The sequence below is a fragment of the Pectinophora gossypiella genome, chromosome 18 (genome assembly GCF_024362695.1).
Source record: "Pectinophora gossypiella chromosome 18, ilPecGoss1.1, whole genome shotgun sequence".
Classification (NCBI taxonomy): domain Eukaryota; kingdom Metazoa; phylum Arthropoda; class Insecta; order Lepidoptera; family Gelechiidae; genus Pectinophora; species Pectinophora gossypiella.
Window position 1 is genome coordinate 10,292,239 of NC_065421.1, and position 25,176 is coordinate 10,317,414.

The 25,176-nt window shown below is 37.6% G+C and overlaps 1 protein-coding gene across 1 annotated transcript in view; it reads right to left on the bottom strand.

The window, feature by feature from the left end:
• Nucleotides 1-25,176, bottom strand: part of LOC126375144 (homeobox protein prospero) — a 113,114-nt gene that overhangs the window by 26,169 nt on the left and 61,769 nt on the right. The gene's annotated exons all lie outside the window — the stretch shown is intronic.

The following is a 25,176-nucleotide window of genomic DNA, read 5'->3' on the forward strand; positions in this document are numbered from 1 at the left end:
ACAATAATTCGTCTGGGGCTTTGTTCGATATTCAACTACAGAAATTCATGGAAGCGAACACTTGCTGAAGAGATTCTTATCGGGAAATCGATCGACTATTAGGCATTATTGTTGGACATAAAGTCTATTGCTTCAGACTCCACATCGATATGTCGAATTATGGTAATGACCGGTTATAATGTTACAAAATTAGTCAGGACTAGGTATAATGTGTATAGCGATCTAGGTTAGTGATAATATAATTGTACTCGTATCGTTAATTGGTTCGCGTCAATTGGTTGAAGGTCCTCGAAATTCAGCTTCAAGCTAAGTATGGGAAGCATTTATTACTGTATTACATGAAACCGATCTTGTTACTGAACGTAAAATCGAATTGGATATATCTCGACCTCAATCGAAGACATCCGACTTTATTTTTTTTTTCAATTTTTTTTTAATTATTAAATATTTAAATAACACTAGGTACTAAGCATAGAAATTTAATTACTAAATGAATGAATCTTATCTAGTTAAGTTAATCATAGTTATGTAAAAAAAAAACGATTCAAATTCTAACTTACCTACTGAATTGAGATATTTTTGAATTTGAATTTCGAAATTCCAATTAGTCTAATACGATTTTAAACCCGTTCACTCCATACGATTTCAGTCTCGAGGCCAGAGTACCAAGTGCGCAAGCGATTGCGTGAGTAGGTATACCTAATGAGACAATGGTACAGGCAGGCACATAGCATGATGTGGACGTGACAAAAGGCTGCGTATGTACCGGCATTATTTCCTTTTGGAGCGTGACTACGTGTGCAGAGGACAATGAAGCTAAAAATGTCAGAAATAATTCTGTGAGACACGGCGCACGCGCTTCGACTCCGTTGTCGTACGGTACGCAAGTGTCTTTTTCATGTTTTTTTTTTAATTTACGACATATTCGCATTTGACTATATTGACATTTATCATGTAATTTTTTACATATTTGTCAAGGGGATATGCTTACTTGTCAAATGCACATTTACTTCTTGTAAGCTCCAAAAACTTGGGAGTCTGGATTCAATATTCATTAAAAAAAAAATAAGAGCAAAAGAAAAAAAAATGCGAAAAGAAATTGCGATAAAATTTATGTATCTAATGGATGCTCAATAATATTGATAATAATGCTATGCGAAAAATCAAATCTTATAAGGCTGTTTTTATATTACCTAATGTTATTGGTATGGCCATTAAAATGTATGATTCATCTTCTCTTCTTCCATCCTTTAAAATCCTTGTTGAGTTGGTGGGCTTGAATAACCTTCCTTTAAGATTTCCACTCCTCGGGATTTTTTGCAGCCTTTGATGCGTGCTCCCATGACATGCCGGGAGTTTTGAATTCCTGGTCAACCGAGCGTCGCCATGCCTCTTTGGAGCCGCCCTCTTTTCCGTAATGTTACGTAATTCCAAGTTTTTTTACTACTTCAAGTTTAATATTTGTTATCTATCGCAATATAATGATAAATGACAATTGTTAATTTTAAAATAAACGAATAACCTGGGCGAATTAAATAGGTAATTCGCTGTAACGCAAACCGTTTGATGTGTGCTGTCAAGTTAATTATGTCGGGTTATTGGCCGATTTGTAAATTTCTGCCTAAAATTGATGTGTGTTGCATAAATTTTATGCCTGTCGATTATCCGTCCCTTTCCTTTTCGGCAGATAAGAAAATGACAGGTATAACTTAAAATAAAATTAAATGGTGTGTATTGGAATCAGTTCTTCTCATACTGTAGAATATTTTTTTAAAATTGACTTTTTTTAACCATATTATTTGTCCAAAGGGCAATGGAAACGCACAAATCTCGCGTCTCTGCCAGCATCCGGCTGCAATTTGCCGACAATGAGATGGTATCAATAGAGAATACTTCCGATGGTGACCAGCCACTTGCGACCATCGTCACGGTCTGCCTACAGATTCCGGCCCACTCATTTACGTATCAAATGGTTACCTGCCATATACTGTACGTAAGTATTTGTTGGTAATTATACTTAGTCGGAAATGAACAATAACACGGCGTTTTTCAAGCTTTTTTTTTGGTTTACGCGATTATTTTCATGATTAAAACATTTACATTTTTTACATTTTTATATGGACTAGTTTCCGAAATAAATATTTTGAATTTGAATTTGAATTTAGTACCGGGTTTTTACCGAGTTAAAATTAGGGACATGAGTCTCCCCGTTTTAACACGGTTAGAGTTTTAATTACTGGTATTATGTTTAGTCGAATTTGTATAGTACCAGTCGTTACTTGAGCCATGTCAGTGGCTTTTGGCGGCTCAATAATAACCCAGACACCGGGGTTGATGAGGTTGGTAATCCACCTAACAACCCACACGATAGAAGAAGAAGCTTAAAGGAATGACTCAAGATTTAGGCGGATATTTTACTTTGACGGTGACTACATTCTAAGTAGGTACCTCTTTTGGCTGCAAAAGTGAAACTTTATATTTAGAAACAAAAAAACAAATTACATGTAAAGTAACTTTAGTACCCTTATTGGCACTTACTTGATCTAGCGATGGATGTACCTTTGAGTACTTCCGGCGCGCGAAAGACGTAATATGCGATCCTGACGACCCGATTATTCTAGGCATAGAGGCGGCCAATCAGCTCGCGACAACAAACACTTCAAGACCCCGATACCGACCACGCCGGCGTGGTCGATGATTTCCCTCATTCCGCGCTAATCGACACACTAGGGTCAATTAATTCTTACAAATATAGGTAATCCTCTCAGACCACGCCCTGAGCTGAGGTTCGCGCTCAACAGGGCACCCTCAGGCCTGTTTTCTTAAATTTTGTACCGGGTGAGAGCTTTCAGCGCTCTTTATTTGTCCAGCCAAGTAATTAATTACATTTACGGCAAATTCACAATAAGTCACGTCAAAAATAAATGAATACCTCAATTCTAAATATAGTCCTGAGCATATTATGTTTGTACACCTTTCGATGATCGTGTAGGTATAATAAACCGCTTAACAAAAACTTCACAAGTACCTAATGTTCTACTCTGCGTTGCTTTAGTGATTATGTTCTTTGTTGTACAAATTGCTGTCATTTCAATACATTGCGATAGACATTGCGATATCTCATAGAATCCTTTTCAACCGATGTGTACGCGAATTGGACATTTAAACACTTTGATGTAAAACCTAATATTGTGTGATGGTTGATGATAGGTTGGTAAGGTTGATGGACGATGAGACGCGCTGGACCGTCTCGAAATTGTTACGGTATTTCCTGTTTTTTTGGACCACATAGACAAGTATGATTTCCATAGTTTTCTATGTAGGTACCTATGTGGAGAGGTCATTGTTAGTTAATGTATGTAGAGAGAGGTATACAGGGTGTTAGTGACATCGTAACGAAAACTTTGAGGGATGATTCAGACTATTCTTCTTCTTATCGTGTGGGTTGTGAGATGGAATACCAACTTCATTAACCCTCGTGTAAGGGTTATTACTGAGCTCAAGTAACGACTACATACTTACATCAGTAAGTAGTAACCGGGACCAACGGCTTAACGTGCTTTCCGAAGCACGGATTATGTTACTTTCGGACAATCAGGTGATCAGCCTGTAATGTTCTAACGAAACTAGGGATCACAAAGTGGTTTTTGTGATATGTCCCCACCGGGGGTCTCCGGATCATGAGCCCAACGTTAAAAAAAACTAAATTAAATAACCGAAAATGTCCATCCCAAACACAAATTAAGACTGATAAGACATTAAAGTCCAACTTTGCTCAGACACCGCTAAAAATTGTGTTCGTTTTTTAAAATAACTCTACGGTAGACAATCAAGAAATTTCGTGACGTTCTTATAAAATCTATTTACCCTTGTGTTTTTAAAGTAGCGTGTATCGTAATTTCAGTGCGGGTACAATTCCGGTCATTATAGTCATGAATAACCAATGTGCTGTCAAATATGATCGTTTACCCACTACAGAGGGTTACTACGCTGGATTTACATGAGGCGATTTTGGTCCTTTTGGGAATTGTTATAAGTAGGCACTATTTAAGATCGTTATTTTATTTTATTTTAAAAGAAGAATAGATGTTATTGATATAGCTCATAGTTAATAAGGAAAATATAAATTATTAAATTTATATTAAATTTATATTAAATTTAATAATTTAATAAACACTATTTTTGTGTCTGCTTACACAAAAGGAGAAATTAAGAAAAAAATAATAAAAGAAAATAATAAAATAAAAATAAATAATAGGAATAATGATTATTTAATAATTAATTAATTATTATATATTCGTGGTTGATGCTGGTATTTTCCATGATAAAAGATATTTTTAGTCACTGATTTATTAGAAAGAGTTTTGAACGATATTCTAAATTCTAAATTCTTTAATTATAATATTATTATTATTATTTTCGTAAGGATTCAAATTATAACTTATAAAATATATTATAACTTATGTATCGTGTAGTATAAAACCACCCTCGAAACAAGCACGGGTGTGCTCCCGACACGACCTGTTGATTTCTACCCATATCGCTCCACTAGGGATGTATCCACCTTTATTATTATCGATAGTTTGTATAATGTGCGCATTGTTCGTAGCTATAGCAGTCATCGTAATCCCGGCTCGGTTTCCAACTCACAGACTTTTATGAGTTTGAATAATCATGTTTGTATCATAATTGATATCACGTGGTTTCCAGGACATGACTTATGGCAATATTCTCGTCTCCTATTACATGGGACTTGAACACAGCTGACGAAGAGTGGGTGTGTATACTATATAGATACCTCTGCCTGGTAAAAAAAAAGCTAGAACGAAAGACAAAAATCTAATACTAGCTTGCAAAATTGGTTCAAGGCACATGACATTTAAAATTACTATCGACAATGATATATTCTTTATCGATATATTAAAATACAGCCAAACATCTCCCCTACCAGCCCTTGCTCAATTTGGCGTACCAAATTCTGCGACGACGTACATTTTTACGGGAACCTTTCTTTCCGACTCTTATTTCCCATGCATTGACGAATTTTATGTTTTAAGTACATTTAAATGAAGAGGATATATTTTTATAAATTTATTTAATTAGGGTTACCGACCCACCTATAAGAATCCTACTCCACCACGCTCAGAAAATCAGAAATTTCTGACCGGAGCCTAACGATGAATTTTATCCCTGAGCCTCTCTGGGGCCTTACCTTAGGAACACACCTTAATTTTATTAACCGAAACATATGAAATGTTTTTTAACGGATTCTATTATAGTTTTTACCTAAACAAGTGAAACTTAATTTTTAACAAATATTTTTTTAAATCTCCCTCTTATTATTTAAGAGCTGCGCTCTTGTCGGTGGGGTATTCGCTATTCTTCTTTTCTCTCCGCGAAATCCTTTACCTTCTGATACGACACGACCTTCTCTTTTATTTGTTTCATAAATGTTCTCCTAGGTCTACCCCTTCCTCTCTTTCCTTAATTTTTTCCTTCTATGATGTTCTTTACAAATGAATCGTGTCTTATCAGGTGGCCAATAATACTTCCTCTCCGGTTCTCTATTATGGTTCTGTTTTCTTCAACTCTTAAATACCAAACTTAAAATAATAAATATTAAGTAAATTTAAGGTAAAGGTACCACCTGATACCATAAACGGTTAGTTCTCCATAGCGTGACAGGACCATATGGTCACTGACCATAAGTCACAATGAATTAAGGTGAATGCAAAGAATAGATAATAAAATATGTAACAGTAATTGCGAGGGTGACTTTGTTCCCACGAATTCCCATACACACAATACACTTACCCCATACTTCCCCTTTCGCTGAGAAAATGACCATGGTGCCATATGGTACCATGATGGTATCTGTCTTAGTTTTAATGATGTTTTAAATTAATCGTCCAGTTGCCTCTGGGTTAAATTTTCTACTACGAATATTTACAATTACGTTGGGTATTTTCGAGCTATAAGATTGAATAACACTAACCATGCAAAATTTTTATAAAATAAATATCATTTAAATAATATTAAATAGAAGACGTTATGTGATAGGTGGGACTCCGCCCTTCTAAAAAAGTGGATGGAGCTTCACACTTTATAAGTTTGTATTTATGATCGCCCGAGTAATGTCTTACTAATACTAGTTTATAAGTCGTTTAAACTAATATTCTAAGGACTTTGTCTGAAATAAACGATTTTTATTTATTTATTTATTTAAATTAGGTAAAGTAACATTAAAATATTTAAAAACACTACGTATTAACATTAAATTTTACCAAATACGTGGTTTTAATTTTAAAAAGTATTTTAAAATTAAAACATTAAATCATTAAAACATTTAAACAACATTTAAGCAAACAAACAAACAAACATTTAAGCATTTAAATCATTATTTAACGTCAGTGATAGGTTCGGATACTCTTCAGTCGGTTAAGATTCAAAACCTAATTAACTCTGTATAAAACTAAATTTGACCAATTATAAAAGGAATTATTCCGTTTTACAAATGATAATGCATAGTTCCGGTTGAGGTAAACCGTATCACCCAATGAGGTTACTATAGTAACATAGCCGAAATCGGCTGGATCGCATCATCATCATCATTATACAAATTCAAATTCAAAAATATCTTTATTCAGTAGGTACGTTAATGATATTACCTTATTATTGGTATCACCCTTCAAAGCTTAAGCATTACAAGCAGACGTACACGACGCTTCTAGTGACACCTCACTTGTTAAATTCTGATTTATGGTTTAGAAGTTAGGTGAGAACAGACATACACAGCGGTCAAACACATAATCCTCCTTTTGCTTCGGCGTAGTTGGGTAAAAAGACGTTATAATTCACTTTCCCGCCAAAAGCTTCCACGAATTTGTAATCAAAATGGCGGCCAGTAGTTGCCGTTCGTTGTTATATGTCAATTCATGTACCTAAGGTTAGGTAATAGGTTAACTAAGTTGCGTGATGTATACTATTCTACACTGTTATTTGATATTTACATGGATATGTTCTAATATGGAAGAAAGATTGCCGATAGCGGGTTATCAAAAAATTCAGTCAATGGTGCCAACCTCCAACTTAGTTTTAACTTTATTTGACAGGACTAAAACTAGCTCTATCTCTTTCTTGCACTTATTGTGAGTGAAGGACGGCACTAACTTATGAGCTGTCAAATACAAATTAGGGTTAAGTTTGTGTCCGTCCGAATAGATACCATTGTAACAGTAAATTACCTGTGGTGAAATGAATCGACCGCTAACAAGAGGTTCTGAGTTCGCGTTCGAGAATATGTTCAGCTACTTATCTTTTCGGCCATTTTACAAAAACCTTGGACCTTTAATGGACGATGGGATCACGTGTCACTACATCTTTTTTTTAAGTAACTTATTGTAGATTTGCCGAAGATGGCACTAACTACTAAGCTGGGCAAATGGGGAGTGCTGAGCTCACCTGGTACAAAATTTAAGTCAACAGGCCTGAGGGTGCCCAGTTATGGCTCAGGCTTATGTTCTAAAGAATTAATCGGCCAATAGACCGATAGTGATACGAGATGAATGAGGGAAATTGTGGACCACGCCGGCGGAGTCGGTACCGATACAGGACCCCGAGGTCCTGAAGTGTTTGTTGTCGCAAGTTGATTGGCCGTCATTATGGCCAGAGTAATCGGGTCGGCAGGATCGTATACTCCTTCGGGCGTCGGTATTTTCAGTGCTCCGTTCATCATATCCATCTTAAGATTTCGTATAAAAAGTAGCAAGTTGATTTCTTATTACCTTCAGTTCTGCTGACGTCATCATTTTATGTCTGTATGACTGTGTTTATGATTGCAATAGAAGACTTTATTACCGAAAGATTCCAATTTCAAATACATTTTCATCAGCACAGGTAGTAAACATAGGAATCCATAAACACAGGCAAAGGGTAAAGTCAAGCAATCATCATGCATAAGTGATGGAGCCCGGTTGGCGTGCCTTCTAGGCCATTACCGTGCTTCTATGAAAAAGGACATTCGGTCTTATCGGCGGATATCGCTAGAATAAAAACTCGTGATAAGATCGCTCGAGGTAGGGGCCGCTTGGATGTCGATGTCGATAGAATATGTCGATAGGAATCTTTCGATGAATAATTTGCCGCTTTTGTCGTCGTGTGAAAAAGGACAAATGTTTATGGATTGTCTATTGGGTTGGTGACAAGGAACCAGAAGACACGTTACTGCCTACTTTTGCTTTTTAAAAAAACTTATCTTCGTCCGCAATAGGGTATTTCATTGGGTCAAAGATAAATTATAAAATGCTAATCTAGAAATAATGGCCAGTCTAAGATGATCATAAACCAATCTCATTTTACTTTTCGACTTATTGTCGAATTTTAATTATGAATTAAGTAACATTGAATATGACATTTGACCGCTTTTTTTGATGACGTCACATAACAGATTTTCCATACACACACGAAAGGAAACTATCGTGTTGTCGACTCGTAATAAGTATCACGATCTTAACACATTTATAAAATCACACCTTTCACATAATGAAAAATTGTTTCGAATCCGTTTTTAGTACCAGACAATTCTACTTAAACAACAAGAGTATAATAACATATTAAAATCGATTACTCAAGCTGTTATGTTTTTCTTGTCGCTATAAACATAGTGAATAAACAAATCAGGAAAATCGATACCTCACTACGATAAATATCGCTTGATTAGTAAGGAGTCTAATCGAAACAGACATGTGTGGAAAATGTATTGTTCGAACATCTTCAAATTAATCAAGGTATAGGTATTTAAATCTACACTAATATTATAAATAAGTTTGTTAGTTTTTTGGTTGGAACGAATCTTTATAGATAGTTTGAGAAACAGGGAAGGACAGAAGATAGTATTTTCCCAGAATTCACTCTTTAAGGGGATGAAAAAGGGGTGAAAAGAAACATGACGTGCGCGATAACCGAAGTCGAAGGAGTTGCGAGTGGAAAGCTAGTGGTACATAATTACATCCCGGACACTTAAAAAGCCTCGTTTTACACAGACACTACACATTGCCGTTATCGTACACGCGCATCTGTGTGTGTGACGTCTGACGGCCATACGATTGAATACTAAATTAAGACCGAGGGGGGTTGAGGTAAATTTAGTTGAGAGTTGCCGTTCTATAGGTAATATTACTCCTTATTCTATGGTATAATTAAGATTTTCAAGCGCATCTTTCGTAAACCAAGGCACAAGTTAAAATTATCGATAAGCAGTAGCCTACGTCACTGTGTTGGAAGACAAGCACTTATTAGCCCGTCATTATCTACAATCCCCATCGCTGTGACATATGGCCAATATCGGACACGACTGTATCTGCGCTGGCGACATGCAAGACAGCCACGCCATACTTCATGTTGGAAAAAACTTTAATTACCCGCCGTTTGAAAGGAAAATGTACTAGTGCAATTAAAAAAAATGGCGCAGTGTCCTATGGTTTATTAGACGCTTGTAATGTGGACTCATGGACATGTCATTTTTTATTTAGTTTGCTTACGTATTTCCGTGCTGCTTATCTTCCGGGCGTGTCGTAAAAACCGACAGAGGATTACTAGTATTTTTGTATTTGTATGGTAGGAATCTATCGCGGTAGATCGCCACCACCGCTACATAACTTAATTTTAAAATTAGAATCTCGACGCTCCTTTTTTTACACCGAAATGATACCTTTAGCAATCTATGTATTGAAACTTTCCACTGAATTCGGCTTAGTATAGATATTTTATACCACTTTATACATAGAAGGACGTACATTGACCAAATTGCAGATGTCCTGAGAAAAGATTCAGTACGATCTACTCTGAACCGGCGTGCGTGTACGAAATTGATGAATGTGGAGGAAGCTAGAGAAGTGTGTCAGGATCGAAGAAAATGGAATTCCATAGTCTCTGCTTACCCTGGTGGGAAATAGGGTTCGCGCCCAACTAGGCACCCTCAGGCTGTTGTCTTAAACGTTGTATCGGGTGAGAGCCTTCAGCGCTCCCCATTTGTCCGGCTAAGTAGTTAGAATAGAATAGAATAGAATAACTTTATTCCCAAAACAGTGCAGTACAATAGTAGAGAAGATAAAGATAAGTATACAAATCAAAAATACACTGCCAGGGAAAAGGGACTGACTCAGCATGTTGTTGCGAAGGATAGTAGAAATACCACTCTTAGCAACACTGATATTCTGCCAGTACCTAAGTTACGCTTATAAATACTTTGAACTATCGTGCCAACAAAAAGTGTCGGGATTTACTTACAATAAATAAGAAAATAAGCAAATTTAATTATGAAGAAAATATATGAATTAAGGGGTTACGAAAAATATGAAAGTATTAGTCAAAGGTAGATAGTATGCCAAGGGGTTAAAGTATACATAATAGATACGACAAATAAACAGATGTGTAAAAAATAGTTAATGCCATCTGCGGCAAATCTACAATAAGTCACGCCAAAAAAAAAGGTGGGAAATAGGCGTAAGTTTATGCATGTTTATCACGTGGATTTCAGGATACGTGGCTGATTAATGGCAATAGGCTCGCCTCCTATTACATAAACAGCCTAAATACGTCCCACTGCTGGGCACAGGCCTCCCGTCAATCAACCGGAGGGGGTATGGAGCATACTCCACCACGCTGCTCCAATGCGGGTTGGTGGAGGTGTTTTACGGCTAATAGCCGGGACCAACGGCTTAAAGTGCCCTCCGAAGCACGGAATCATCTTACTTTTTCGGACAATCAGGTGATTCAAGCCTGAAAAGTCCTTATCAAACAAAGGACAGTCTCACAAAGTGATTTCGACAATGTCCTCATCGGGAATCGAACCCGGACCTCCAGATCGTGAAATAGACCACGGAGGATGTTATTAGATGGGACTTAAACATAGCATAGCTGGTGAGGAGTGGGTGTAGGTATACTATACACATCCTTCCATCATTTCCATCCTTTGTGGATACAGGCGTGATACATATAATTATGATGATAAGTTTTAATTTTAATACACATTTCCTCTCTTCCCTTCAACATTGCTATTATTATTATTGCTGTGCCTATAGGGTCCATGTTTTAGTTCCTATGCCTATTCAACACTCCATTGTACTACATGGAATGCAATAAATAATTGAGTATTGAGTACTATGTTATATTGTGTGTATTTAAACTTTCAAACTTGTTATTAGTACTCTTTGCTTCGAAAGAAGTAGAAAAATACCTTTACAATGAGCAATTAAAGCTGGCCGGTTAGTTCACATAACAAGAATGGAGAAAGACGGACGCATACGAAACTCATACCAGGACTAGAATGCCATAATTGTTTGCCTTCAGTCTTTCTATATGAGTTCCCTTTGAATTGCAGCGATATATTGTGTAAAGTTTTGTTCATTAACTCTTATATGGAAACTGAGAACGTAGCTTGACTTTATGGAAGTTAGGAACTGATTTTTATGGGAGTTAGGGACATATCACAAAAATTACTTTGTGAAATAGTTTGGTTAGGACATTACAGGCTGATCACCTGATTGTCTTCTTCTTATCGTGTCGATAGCAAACTAAATTGTATCGGCCCAAAACTTGGCACCTGATTGTCCAAAAAGTAAAATGATCTGTACTTTGAAATGCACGTTAAGCCGTTGGTCCCGGTTACTTATTACTAATTACTAATGTAGTCGTTACATGAGCCATGTCAGAGGCCTTTGGCGGCTCAATAATAACCCTGACACCAGGGTTGATGAGGTTGGTAATTCACCTTACAACGCACACGATAGAAGAAGAAGAAGACTCTGAACGGGTACTGATATGTAAATGGAACTGAATTGCGGTCTCATTTTTACAAACTTTATCATCGGGTTCAAAGTCCAGTGATTCTCAATCTGTCCATTCGTTGGACCACCCACTTGTACTTAATGACTAATTTGCCACATTTCTAAATGTTAAACATATGTTAAGCCCGTCATCGCTTCAACTGTAACGTATGTGACTAATATCAATAACCATTATGATATTGAATAGTTGCGAAACATGCCTCGAGTGAGTTGTGACCCGTTATCTGTCCGTCTGTCCGTTCGTCCTGAACAGAAAACCGATAAAATGCGTATCTAGTTACATATTCATATTGCTGCCATTGCAGGCCAAGTCATGAGTGATAGGGTTGTTTGTTTGGGTTCTGTTATTCACACATTCATACACAAATAAAAAAACAGTCACAAAAACACAGTTGTTATTTCCAATGGAATAAGAAGCGACAGGAGGAACAATGTGTTTCACGTGCTGGTTATGGGGTCCTTTAATAATAAACAATGTTTTCTTTCTTTCATACATAAGGTAATGCCTATTTCTCGAAATGTAGAGTCCGTGGAATTCCACTTACTACGATCTTGTGGTGTGTACAGTCATGAGCAATATCATGTATCCACTTTATAACTCTGTCGCACTATCATATTTGACATTTAATGAGACTTACGGTTTAATTTGTCAAAAAAGTTAATGTGACATGGTTCCAAAGTGTATAGATATTAATGCTCGTGACCGTACCAGTTTCGTTTCTTCCATTCTCATCTAAGTCTTTATGTTTGCCGGCTTAGAGTCCTCTTGCCCTGGCCTTTCTTTTAAATATCCTGGATTTGATCGCGGTATGTACACCTAGACCTTCCTCTTCCAATTGGGTAGTTTCCTAGTTCAAAGATAAATTATGAAATTGTGATTACTAAATAAAGACAGATTCAAAGGTCACAAATAATGTTTCCTTTTTCCTATTTAACTTAATTACATTATCGCATTGGGATAAACCTGTAATGGTAGATGTAAGTGAGGAAATAAATAAATAAAATAAAATAAATAAATAAAAAAATATGAATTTTAATAAAGAAAAAATATGTAATAAGTGCGACATTTTGTCACGCTTTTCTATGACGTCTCAGGTAGCTATTTTTATGCAAATTCCATAGTAATAAAAAAAAACTTTCGATTGTCAGAATCGTTTGTAATTTGGTTAACCCCAGAGTATTGTCTATGTTTCTATTTGTCTGTTTATCTTTTTCATCAAGGCGATAAATATCCTATGCAACCAGAAGGCGAAACCTAAGTCAAAATACTCGCAGAATCGAATACAACACTACAGGGGTTCAGTTCATCACTAGTTTAAAAACAACAGATTTTTTCCAAGTAATAATTAACAATGATATGTTTATTCCTTGGGGACGATATAGCATCTGGCCAGTCCCTTATCACACAAGCGCGGTTGTTTTGAAGGAAAACATTGCTTTATCGGAGACCCGGCTAGTCACGCTTCCGTCCTTAAGCATTTATTGACATTTGGGAATTAGCTATTACTCGGTTTATGCTTAGTTTAAAAATAATAAATAATTATATTTCTTTTTTGTTTCCTGTAGATAACGTTTTTGTGGCCAAGTACCTAGCTGTCAGTCAAAATATTTTAAGTGTATTTTGGTTGTTGTCTTATTTTTTCCTATCCATCAAAGGTTTAGTTTGCTTGTATGCTGGACTGGGAGTGAATTAAAATATAAAAGATTATTATATAGATTTCGGCTGGTCACCTGCACTTCATTACCTATCACCATAATCTCCGTAGCGTATCCTGCTTTTCACTCCACTTACCGCTTTCGGTCCGCTTACCTAACCTGCAGGGCTGACAAGAAAAAATTCTAGGGCCTTACGTGCCGAAATCTTCTGATGACGTCATAAAACAAGGTCGACCTTTATCTGTTCTGTTATAGTGTTCATAATTCCATATAAAACTAAAAACTTTGACAACGAGTACGATATGGAAGAATTATGGTCTGTTTTCAAGTTTAGGACTTCATTATCAAAAGTGGTTGAACAGAAAAACCCAAACTCCAGTCTATGGGCATAAACTTACGTAAACGATGTATGTATATTGTCCATTCAGGGTGTAGATAATAATTATAATAATAATTATAACCCTTTGTTATGTCAAGGAAAATAATAATATTATTAGTAAGTATTACATGTGTTTGTATTTCTTATAATAGTTAGTTTATTTTCCTTGCTTTCCATAACTTATCGAAGCGGTATTGCGCCTTAGTGTTAATTAATTTATAACGAAAATTGCTAGTACATTTTTATGCACTAGACAGGTACCTACAGCTAGGTGAGGTAGCGTTTATTGGCTATATTTAGTTGGTGACGCCACCATGCGGTTCTTGGTTCGATTCCAAGTCGAGGTAATTAAGAAAAATGACTATTTCGGGTACAGCTGTTTCTCTACCAATTCTCTACCAATGTAAGGAGAGTTGATCTGTATATAGAAGTTAATAAATCACTATGTAAACTTTATCTATTTAAAAACGAACTAACATCCTATTCAATAAAACATCTTCCAATTACCCATTAAACAACAAACCAAATTAAATGAAACGAAAGCCACTCAATTACAATAGAAATAAGGTCATAAAGCTTTGGAAGAACAACACTCATATGTGCACGCGCACTTGAGCGATCAATTGAACTATTAGGGTTCCGTAGGCAAGGAACGGAACCGCCAATTGGTTACTAACGAGGAAACAATCTTGTACGCGGTCCGCTTGCGACGGAACACTAGTCAATCTCGGCCCCGGCTAGGGGGCATCCACACGTACTTAGTTTTTGAATTTCGAAAAATGTGGTTTTCACTAACACAGCCCCCTGACCCTGACACCAGGGTCGATGGTGTTGGTAATTTACCTCACAATCCAAAAGATAGAAGAAGAAGACTATCACAGTTGGCTCGACCATCATAGACGGCGATACGGCTCACCACCTATCATCACGTTCGTCTAACAGAAAGCTCAGTAAGGTGTGGGTACTTAGTTCATCTTACGATGGATGTACCCTGACTATCCCATTGGGATTTTGTCGTGAGCTTATCTAAGTATCATATATTAGGTATTTTGGAACCATAATTGAATATTAATTATATCTTTAAGTAAATATTATTTAGCACTAATAAAAATGACTTATCCTGCTGGTAAGTGATTAAATGCTTTCAGTTGTTTGTCGTATATTGACGTGACTTATTGTAGATTTGCCGTATATGGCATTAACTACTTGGCCGGACAAATGGGGAGCGAAAGTCGAATATAATCGATTTAGTGGTTTAGATTCTGAGTCAGTGTTCGAATATTTTATAAATCCCATTGTAAACTCCACCTTAGGGCTCCGTTTGAGAGGAAGAGTCAATTTGATCATAGTTAGAAGTGGAAGTAACATAAGCAGCCACGCAAGTAATGGGTTGGGGATGTTGTGACGGATAGGATGTGAGTTACAGACATGGCAGGCTGATTTGTGGACACCGGGTGTCTGTTTAATAAACATTTACAGTGTTATTATCAAACGAAGATTAAAGATATATAATAATTCGCGCCACAAAGGAATTCGACGGATTTTAATGGAGCTAATCTTCTTCAATCGTGTGGGTTGTTAGGTGGAATACCAACCTCATCTACCCTGATGTCAGGGTTATGATTGAGCCGCCAAAGGCCCCTGACATTGGTCATGTGACGATTACTTACTTACATCAGTAAGTAGTAATCGGGAGCGGCTTAACGTGGCTTCCGAAGCGCGGATCATCTTACTTTTTGAATAATCAGGTGATCAGCCTGTAACGTCCTAACCAAACTAGGGATCACAAAGTAATTTTTGTGATATCTCTCCACCGGGATTCGAACCCGGGGCCTCCAGATCGTGAGTCCAACGCTCAACCGCTGGACCACTGCCGTAATTGATTTCTTATTTAGCTTTGACGATTAGCTATCTCATCAGGACGCAACCAATCATCACTGATGGTATTCAGAATTAACTCTTTTGTGTTGTTGATTAGTTCTCAACTCCATTTTCCAATAAGACTTGGCAAGTAGTAATATCTGGAAGTCTACATTCCGGTGCGGGCTTACGGCTCACTAAACAGGCTTCGTTGGTGTATCGTCGAAGTTGTCGTAACGACTTCTTGAGGCCAAAAAGACTCTTGGCCAGAGTCCAAAGTATAGCGAAGTCCGCCTGCGATCGTGTGGTATTGTGACACACTGTTGTGGAGAAAGGCGTGTTTATTAGCGAGCATTATGTGGTTCATTCATCATCATCAGCCCATTAACGTCCCCACTGCTGGGGCACAGGCATTCCCTATGGATGGATAGGGAGATCGGGCCTTAAACTATCACGCGGGCCCAGTGCGGATCGATGGTTATTAACGACTGCTAATACAGCCGGGACCAACGGCTTAACGTGCTTTCCGAAGCACGGAGGAGCTCGAGATGAAAACTTTTTTTTGTGGTCACCCATCCTATGACCGGCCTTTGCGAAAGTTGCTTAACTTCAACAATCGCAGACCGAGCGCGTTTACCGCTGCGCCACCCAGCTCCTCAATGTGATTTGGTTCATTATCTTCAGTTTATTTGGAGAACTGACAGACTAATTATACATTAGATGAGCTTATTAACAACATGCTACGATGCTCATGACAAGTTCCTGCCAATGGATATTATACTGCACCAGTATTAAATATCGCAAACGCCGAATTTACCTTTAAAACGACGCAATCCTGTACTGAAGGATATCTATCTAAGTTTTAGATTATAGAGCGACTGACTAAGGGCCATACCGCACTTAGACAATGCGGTAGTACAACCACCGTTGCTTGTTGCGTTTACTGAAGAAAGCATTCTGTTTTTTCAATCCCAGTTCTGCAGAGAAGGTTTTTTAACCTTTCTACGTATATTAGTGACTTTCTGAGAAGCGGTCAGATTTTATGTTCCGCTGTCCTGTGAACCATCCTTCTCATCTGTATGGCACCGTATATGAGACTTTAGGTTATGTTATGAATGAGTCCATACAAAGTCAGAATTGCATGCATATGTAACGGGGCAAGTTGCTTGCATTTTAATAGCGTTTGTTGGTAAGTGTAATATCTGGTAATATGGTCATTGTAATAAAGATGCCTTGCGGTCGGTAGCAGTAGGTGCTGTTTTCTTAATAGTCGTTTAAGATCTTAAACATCCTCCGCTGTTTAAGTATTTCGTACTTTGCAGTTTGTTGTTTATGGTAACCGGAGGGGTATGGAGCATACTCCACCATGCTGCTCCAATGCGGGTTGGTGGAGGTGTTTTTACGGCTAATAGCCGGGACCAACGGCTTAACGTGCCCTCCGAAGCACCCCTCCGGTACCCCTTCGGTTGATTGAGGGGAGGCCTGTGCCCAGCAGTGGGACGTATATTATGTTTATGTATGTTTATGGTAAGTTTCTTAGGGTTGTATTGATAAACTAATCTCAGCTTCGAGACTGCCCTCAAGATCATGTCAATGTGACAGTTCTTATATAAAAACAGAGACTTGAGCATGATCTCTCAGCTGTGATTCGTTTATTAATACAACCCTCATTGAAATATGTGTACACTGAATAAAGTGTTCTTGTTTTTTTCCATACTACCAATGGAACAGTATAGCTTTGACTATTGACGCTATCTGACTTGACCTGTAGGTCTAAAATATTACCCCACTTGTCCAGAAAATAAACATAATGGGTAAAGGGGTAGTTACCCCGTCTCTGTCTGCTCACCCCATTAGGGATCATGGTCGCAAGTGTTTGTATATATGCTAAATGCAGCTTCAAGGTCAAAAACCTGTTGGGGAACTGACAATACATATGACTTGCCAGCAGAACAATTATAGCAATACAATACTGAATAAAAACTATTTTGTAAAGACATACAAATAAAAATACTAACTCAAGAACAAGACTCAAATAAAATACATCGCGGAACAAAAGGTTGCCTGCAAGACATTGCTACCTTAGCAATAAGGCCGCCTGTTGTACTACCTATCTAATTATAATAATGTATTTTTAATATGTTTTAAGTGCAATAAAGAGTTATTGTATTGTATTGTAAAAAGCACCTAACTCACATTTTCCAAAAACCGCGCAAAAGACGCAAGGAGCAAATTAATTTTATTGGACTAAACGGTTAAACTACAATTAGACGTAATAAGTTAAATTGGACATGTCTTGCTGAAAACGGCTGAAAATGAAACTGTACCATGTGTTTCGTTGTGACCGCTAGAACATTGTATTTATAGGTGCCGGAAGCAGTCGCTAATTCGGCGACTAGACGACTAAATGTGCTATGTTCCGAGTGTCTGTAGTTGAGTTGTGGTAAAAAATAAACAACTTTTTTACATACCTACACTTACGAAAGTTATTTAGCGAGAGAATTCGAAGATCTTTACGAGCATTAATGTTATAAAGAAGGCACAGCTCTTGCAATTAAAAAAAAACAGCTTATCTAAGTAATTAACTGAAGTAAGTCTTTAAATCAATCAAATAATAAAAATAAAAATGCTTTATTTCTTTAACAAAAGAGTTCTCAATAAAACTAGTGGCTGGTACCTCCTTTTAAGCTTGAGATAGCCTGTGTCAGAAGAAAAACAAGATTAGATATTTAGTTGAAAAGTGTCTGCAACGTACACAGTGACTGTAAACGGGAATAAATTACTAAAAATAAAATTAGCATAAAAGTTTGTCTGTCAGTCACAAGGTTGTTTAAAAGTTTACCAATCAGAATCTCCCGAATGTTTAACACTTTACAGAAATAAATGATAATAAAAAAGGCAAACTAAAGCCCATCCCAAATAAAAGTAGTCCCTACTTAGTTTAAAATCAAAAAGGGGCTGTGTCCAATAGACTAGATCACACCACCAATTTAAGAGCCACGCTCTTGTCGGTGTAGCATTTTCCATTCCAGTCTATCAAAGGCCAATTCCTTGACTTCCCTATAAGACACGACGTTAACCTTTTCTAAAATCTGTTCCATGTAAGCTCTTCTTGGTCTTCCCCTTCCTCTCTTTCCTTCTAGCTTCCCTTCTATGATGTTTTTAATAAACTCGTCGTGTCTTATTAGGTGTCCAATCATCTTGCCTCTTCTGTCCTCAATCATTCTCAGTATTTGTCTTTTTCCCTTACTCTTACTAGCACTTTCTAATAACTTCTTAATAGGCTAGATAAGATGTAAAAAACCTTTCATGACAAAGGACTTTAGAATTTAATTTCATGTTACAACTTACAACTAGGTAACACACTTATCTTAGAAGGTACGTACCTAATCTACTCGCAAAATTGTCTACTAAGTCCCAAAGGGTGTGTACTGAGTAATTCTCCAAACGATTGCTTGCATTTAAGTGTCACAAAACGGTGTCATCTGCAAGTCTTGCCACTTAATCACTCATTGAGGATATTTCCTTTTTACCAATTAATACGCGCGCTCAATTCACGCCCGCCGCGCGTTTCGCGTACCATGCGCGTGCACATATGAACACTATAGGAAGAATAAATATAGGTTTTTTTTAATTTTTGTTAGTTTTATAAAATTGAAATATTTAGGTTATTGCGTTTTTGTAGTTTACCAACAGTGAACGATTGAGACTTTAGTGTATATTGATGATATTTTTATTAAATCTGTTTTTTGGCAATTTTTTTCCTATCATTTTTTTTCAACTGGTTCAAAAATGGAACAGGGATTGTTACAGAATTATTACGGTTTTTTTTCATCGCACATTGAGTGACATGCGACTTTTCAGAATAAACACCTATCTTCTCTGTGATTGTGATAGATAATAAATCCATACAAAACTGAAAATACAGACAACGCGTTCGATTTGAAGGAATCTGAACCTTAAATCATCAATAAGCTAGCTCTTATTTTTCTTTACTTTTTTTGTTTAATACCTGCCATAAGTATCTCTTCCTAAAACAGTTAACCTCGATACCGACCCCGTCGGCGTGGTCGACGATTTCCCTCAATCTGCGCTTATCATTACCGACCCACTAGAGTCGATTAATTCTTTCAAATATTCTTCCTCTCAGACGACGCCCTGAGCCGAGGTTCGCGCCCAACTGGGCACCCTCAGGACTGTTGTCTTATATTTTGTACCGGGTGAGAGCCCTCAGCGCTTCCCATTTCGAATGGCAAATCTACAATAACTCACGTCAAAAAATGTTTTTCTAAAACACAATTTCGCCGAGGTCTCTAAACTTTTAGCATATCCACAATACGATATCGTGCAGTCCCATACAATGTACGTAGTTGGAACAATTAGCCCACTGTTTAAATAGGAAGTTGTGAGGATATGGCGATATGGATTTAACCTTTGGCGCATCCTACGTCGTCTTGGTTCCGACGCAATGTCATAATTGGAACGAGGATTAAGTGCTGAATCATTTGTATGATGCTGTAGATTAGTCTAAGTACGCCGTTTCCGATTGCTTTGTTTATCTTCTTGTCACGGTTTTTGTTGTACCTAATAATATGTCTTATTAACGACGAGGTTCCCGGTTCGAATCCCGTTTGGGACATAGCATAAAACTCACTCACTAAAACTCACTTTGTAATCCCTAGTTTGGTTAGGACATTACAGGCTGATCACCTGATTGTCTGAAAGTAAGACGATCTGTGCTTCGGAAGGCACATCAAGCCGTTGGTCCCGGTTACTACTTACTGATGTAAGTACGTAGCGTTAAGTCATGTCAGGGTCCTTCGGCGGCTCAATAGTAACGAGGTGAAGTTGGTAATCCACCTCACAACCCTCAGGAAGAAGATACTCAGAAGCAGAGAGAGAGCCTTTCCCGGGAATGTTCCCGGCAGTAAAAAGACGCAAAAGTAATGTTCATCATCATCAGCCCATTAACGTCCCCACTGCTGGGGCACGGGCCTTCCCTATGGATGGGTATTGAGATCGGGCCTTAAACCACCACGCGGGCCCAGTGCGGATTGATGGTTATTAACGACTGCTAATGCAGCCGGGACCAATAGCTTAACGTGCCTTCCGAAGCACGGAGGAGCTCGAGATGAAAACTTTTTTTTTCTTTTGTGGTCACCCATCCAATGACTGGCCTTTGCGAAAGTTGCTTTACTTCAACAATCGCAGACCGAGCGCGATAACCGCTGCGCTACCGAGCTCCTCAGTTAATGTTAAAAGAGCTTTATTACCTAACCTTTTGCACACCCCGGACACTTCATACAAACAGCCTCGTTTTACACAGACACTACACATTGACGTTATCGTACACGCGCATCTGTGTGTGTGACGTCTGACGCCATACGATTCAAGTCTAAACTGTGTTGGAGGGGGGGGGGGGGGGGGGGGGTCGAGGTAAAACCTAGCTCAGACGCTTGTGAGGAGAGTTGCCGTTCTATACGTAGTATTATTCCTTATACTATGCCTTTATGCAAATAAAATCAGGGTAAAGAGAAAGTTCGGTGAGGTGCAGATACTTAGTGCAGATGAACTAAGGTCGCAAGATTGCGATGGATGTACCTCTGACTACGCCGATTGGGATATAGTCGTGAGCTTACGTTATATAGCTTGATAAACAAAAAATGATAAAAAAACTATTCTCACAAATCTAAAATGATACATCTATTGTATTTTTAACCGCATTCTCCATTATCCTGATGCATGACGAAATTTTTCTTTGTTTTCGATCTAAAAATAGTTTTAACTATAGTTAACAATAGTTTTCCAGTTAAAATCATAGTCAAACTTAACACATAACGAAAGTAAACTAAAACTTAACCGTCTCGGGCAATCTTTAACTTAATCTTAACTTGCTAAGTTAGGAAACTTAGAGTAACTTAGCTGGAGGGATGTTAAGTGCATTAAGTTAACGTTGTAAGATAAGCCGCAAGTTTCTTAGACTAATATCTTGGAAGTTATAACTATAAGGGGGGTTAAAAAGGCCATGAAGCAATTCTTCTAAAAAGGCAATAATGCAATTTGACATTTGCGCATATAAAAGTATGTGCACAATGCAAACACATGTCAAATAACAAAAAACTAAATACGTTTTGGAAGCGTAATCGGTCACTCTCAGGCCTCTTGTTTTAATTTTTTGATCCCTTCTGCGCTCCCCATTTGACCGGCCAAGTAGTTAATGCTATCTGAGACAAGCCTTCAATAAGTCACGGAACATTGTAAGTTTTTATTTAGCCCCTCATGTTGTTTTGACCAAAACTCTGCGGTGTAAGTTAAGGAATTAGAAGCTTAACCTTTAACGAAACTCAAACTCAAATTCAACTACAGCCATAAATAAACTTGCCGAAATGTTCATAAAATAAGCGATAGCAATTTGAAACGCACTTGTAAACCAAAGTTCTTCCTGCTAGCCAGTACTGGATTTAGCCATAGGCATGGAATAAGGAATAACACTACGTATAGAACGGTAACTTTCCGCTCCCCACCAGCGGCTGAGCTAGGTTTACCTCACCCCCTCGGTCTTACTTTAGTCTTTAATCGTACGGGCGTCAGACGGCACACACACAGATGCGCGTGTACGTACGATAACGTCAATGTGTGTGTCTGCAATTCGAGGTTTTTGTCTGAAGTGTCCGGGGTATGCATCACATCCCGGGTTACATTAATTTCAAAGACCAGGGGAGATAAAATGGCACATTCAAGCAATTATACATCTAAGAAAGCGATATTGCTATTTGACATAATGTTCACATTGCACACTTACTTTTATTATGCGCAAATGTCAAATTTCAACATTGCTTTTTAGATGAATTGTTTCAATGTGGATTTTTAACCACCAGGTGCCGGTTTCATAAAACTTACAATTGTAAATTACAAAGACAATTTGATGTACATAAAACAGGCCCCAGGTGTCATGTATTCTTCTTTCGGGCAAAATTGGGGTTGGGGTTTCGGGTTTCATGCTTTCTCAGTAATGTATTCTATACATACGAGTATGGTAATCTCATCAAAGTCAATATTCAATTAATCACGTCAAAAACAAAGGGGTCTTCTGACAGCTCTTACTGTCTCATGTCTATCCAGAAAGCAGAATGTTCCCATAAGATAGTAGTACTGCTATCCGAAACTTATCCGAAAGTTACGTTATCAGACTGTTTACCAGCGTGTGGCGAAACAGCTCCTAAGTCCAGCACTGGTGTTAACTGATGTTATCGTCAATCAAACGAACTTGCAGTGAAAAGTGTCGGATAAGGATCACAGTTTCGCACGAAATTCCTGCCAATCTGGATTTTGGTGAGCACAGTGACTCATTAGTTCCTACGTGTTACTAAAATTGAATTTACCACCGAAGTATTGAATTAATGCCATTGAAGTTTGAAGGTAAAAATAGTTTTCTTTGCGTTTAGTTTTGTTTGAAAATCAATTGGATTCTTTATCGAAATGGATTCGATGGCATCTAACTTGAGTAGATCGTGCACTATCTATTATCTTTTTTTTTTATTAGCTAAGAGCCAGTAGTCCCTATTTGGTTTGTCAAGTAACTAAAGTCATTCGAACCTTTGCAATAAGTCATGCAAAAAAGTCCAGTGTATCATTCATTTTTTTTTGCGTATCGTTTCAGAAGGTGCAGAAAGGTTGACTTCATAAAGATGCAAATCTTAAGGTGGATAATCAAGAGGGTACAGTGGAGGTGAGAGGCGGACTCAAAGAGAGGCATTCAGATCATTACAGTCTTGCAAGTCGTTTCCTAGTGCTGATACCAGAGGTACTTTAATGTTTTATCGATATTTCTTATTTCATTTGGTTCAGGTAAAAAAATGAATTGAGAGTATGAAAACATTATTTTTATTAGCTCTTTGTAAGAGGAGGAAAATGATTCTCCACATTTGTATACACAGAAAGACGAAAATATTATCTGTTCTGTATTATTCATTCGCTACGCTTTCGTGTTTTTCCTCAAAGAGTTATTACCAAGATTAAAATTTCATATCAATAAATTGTAAATTCAATAAAATAAATAATACAAAAATGTAAGTGAATAAAATATTTTCGTGAAAAGTTCCATCGTTTGAGTCGCTCGCTCGAACTGTCATCGCGAACGGAACGAACTACCGCCAAGTGTGTCGATTCCAGCGTCCTCGAGTGGTCTAGAAAAAAAATATTCTCGAGCAAGTTCAGGGGGTGGGGGACCCCCTACCCCCCTCCGGACCTCCTTAACTGCTGGCAGCGGACAAAAAGAATGAATGGATCCGCCCCTTAACGAATACACCGAGCGGCATAATTCATACTTAGGAAACTGCAAGGAGTTGACATGCACTTTTTGTTTTCTTTATTTTTAAATATTTTTTTCTTTTAATTACGTCAGCGATGTTTTCTTCTTAATTTATATTTGGAATTTGGCGCCGAAATGGAATGTAGCGACTTTACCAGGAGTCAAGTGTGGGTTACCAACTTCGTGCAGTATCTCTAGGTAATTTTTTTAGCTATTTATCCATAATTTATAAGTTTAACATGTAATTTTAAACGGGGCAAAATATTCACACTTTGTGTAAAAGTGGAATAATTACAGCATATTTCTCAAATAAGTACAGCTTATAATTAATTTTTATTCATCCTATGTTCCTAGTACTAATACTAGGAAGGACTTCGGATACGGATTTGGGACTAATCTTAAATCCAATTTTTAGGCCCAACTGGGAATACATTTTGTCCGCTTATGTTATGTTGTTATAAAACAAACTCAAATCCTCTTTGACGTGTCAACTTTGCCTAAGTACTCACAATTATTAACATAAAAAATGTTGAAGCTTACCTACTGAAACTTACCTACATCATCACGATTTAGTCAAGTAGACAAACTCGTTCCAGCGTACTCGCTGCTACAAACGCACCTCGAACGGTCTCGGAAGTTAAGATGCGTCGGTTGCCACGTATAATTTTTCTACTCTCTTTCAATCCCTCCCTTCATTTCCCCCACAACCCTTCTGTCAATCTTAACTACAAGGCGGGTATTACAGGGTTCAGTAGTGGGGCCTACATTTTTTATTTTCGCCGTACTTTTTTAATAGGACTCCAGACGGTTCCTGAGGATCGATGATTTGCGAGAGTTTTTAAGCTGCTAGTTCTACGTTTGTGGGATCGTACTTCACTGGCTTTTGAGGATAGGAATAGTGGATTTAAATGTGGAAATGCTTTTTTAGGGTTTTGTAAATAAAATTACGTTCTTAATATTTCCTCGTGTTTCATTCACCTTGCTCTTTGAATAGTACGATAGAGGCAGTATAGGATGTGAACAAGGTCATTTACTTATTGTATCAATTTAAATCTGTAGTAGTAAGTATTTACAGTATTACCGTTACGCATGAGCTATAAAAACAGTGGCAGCCACATACAGCT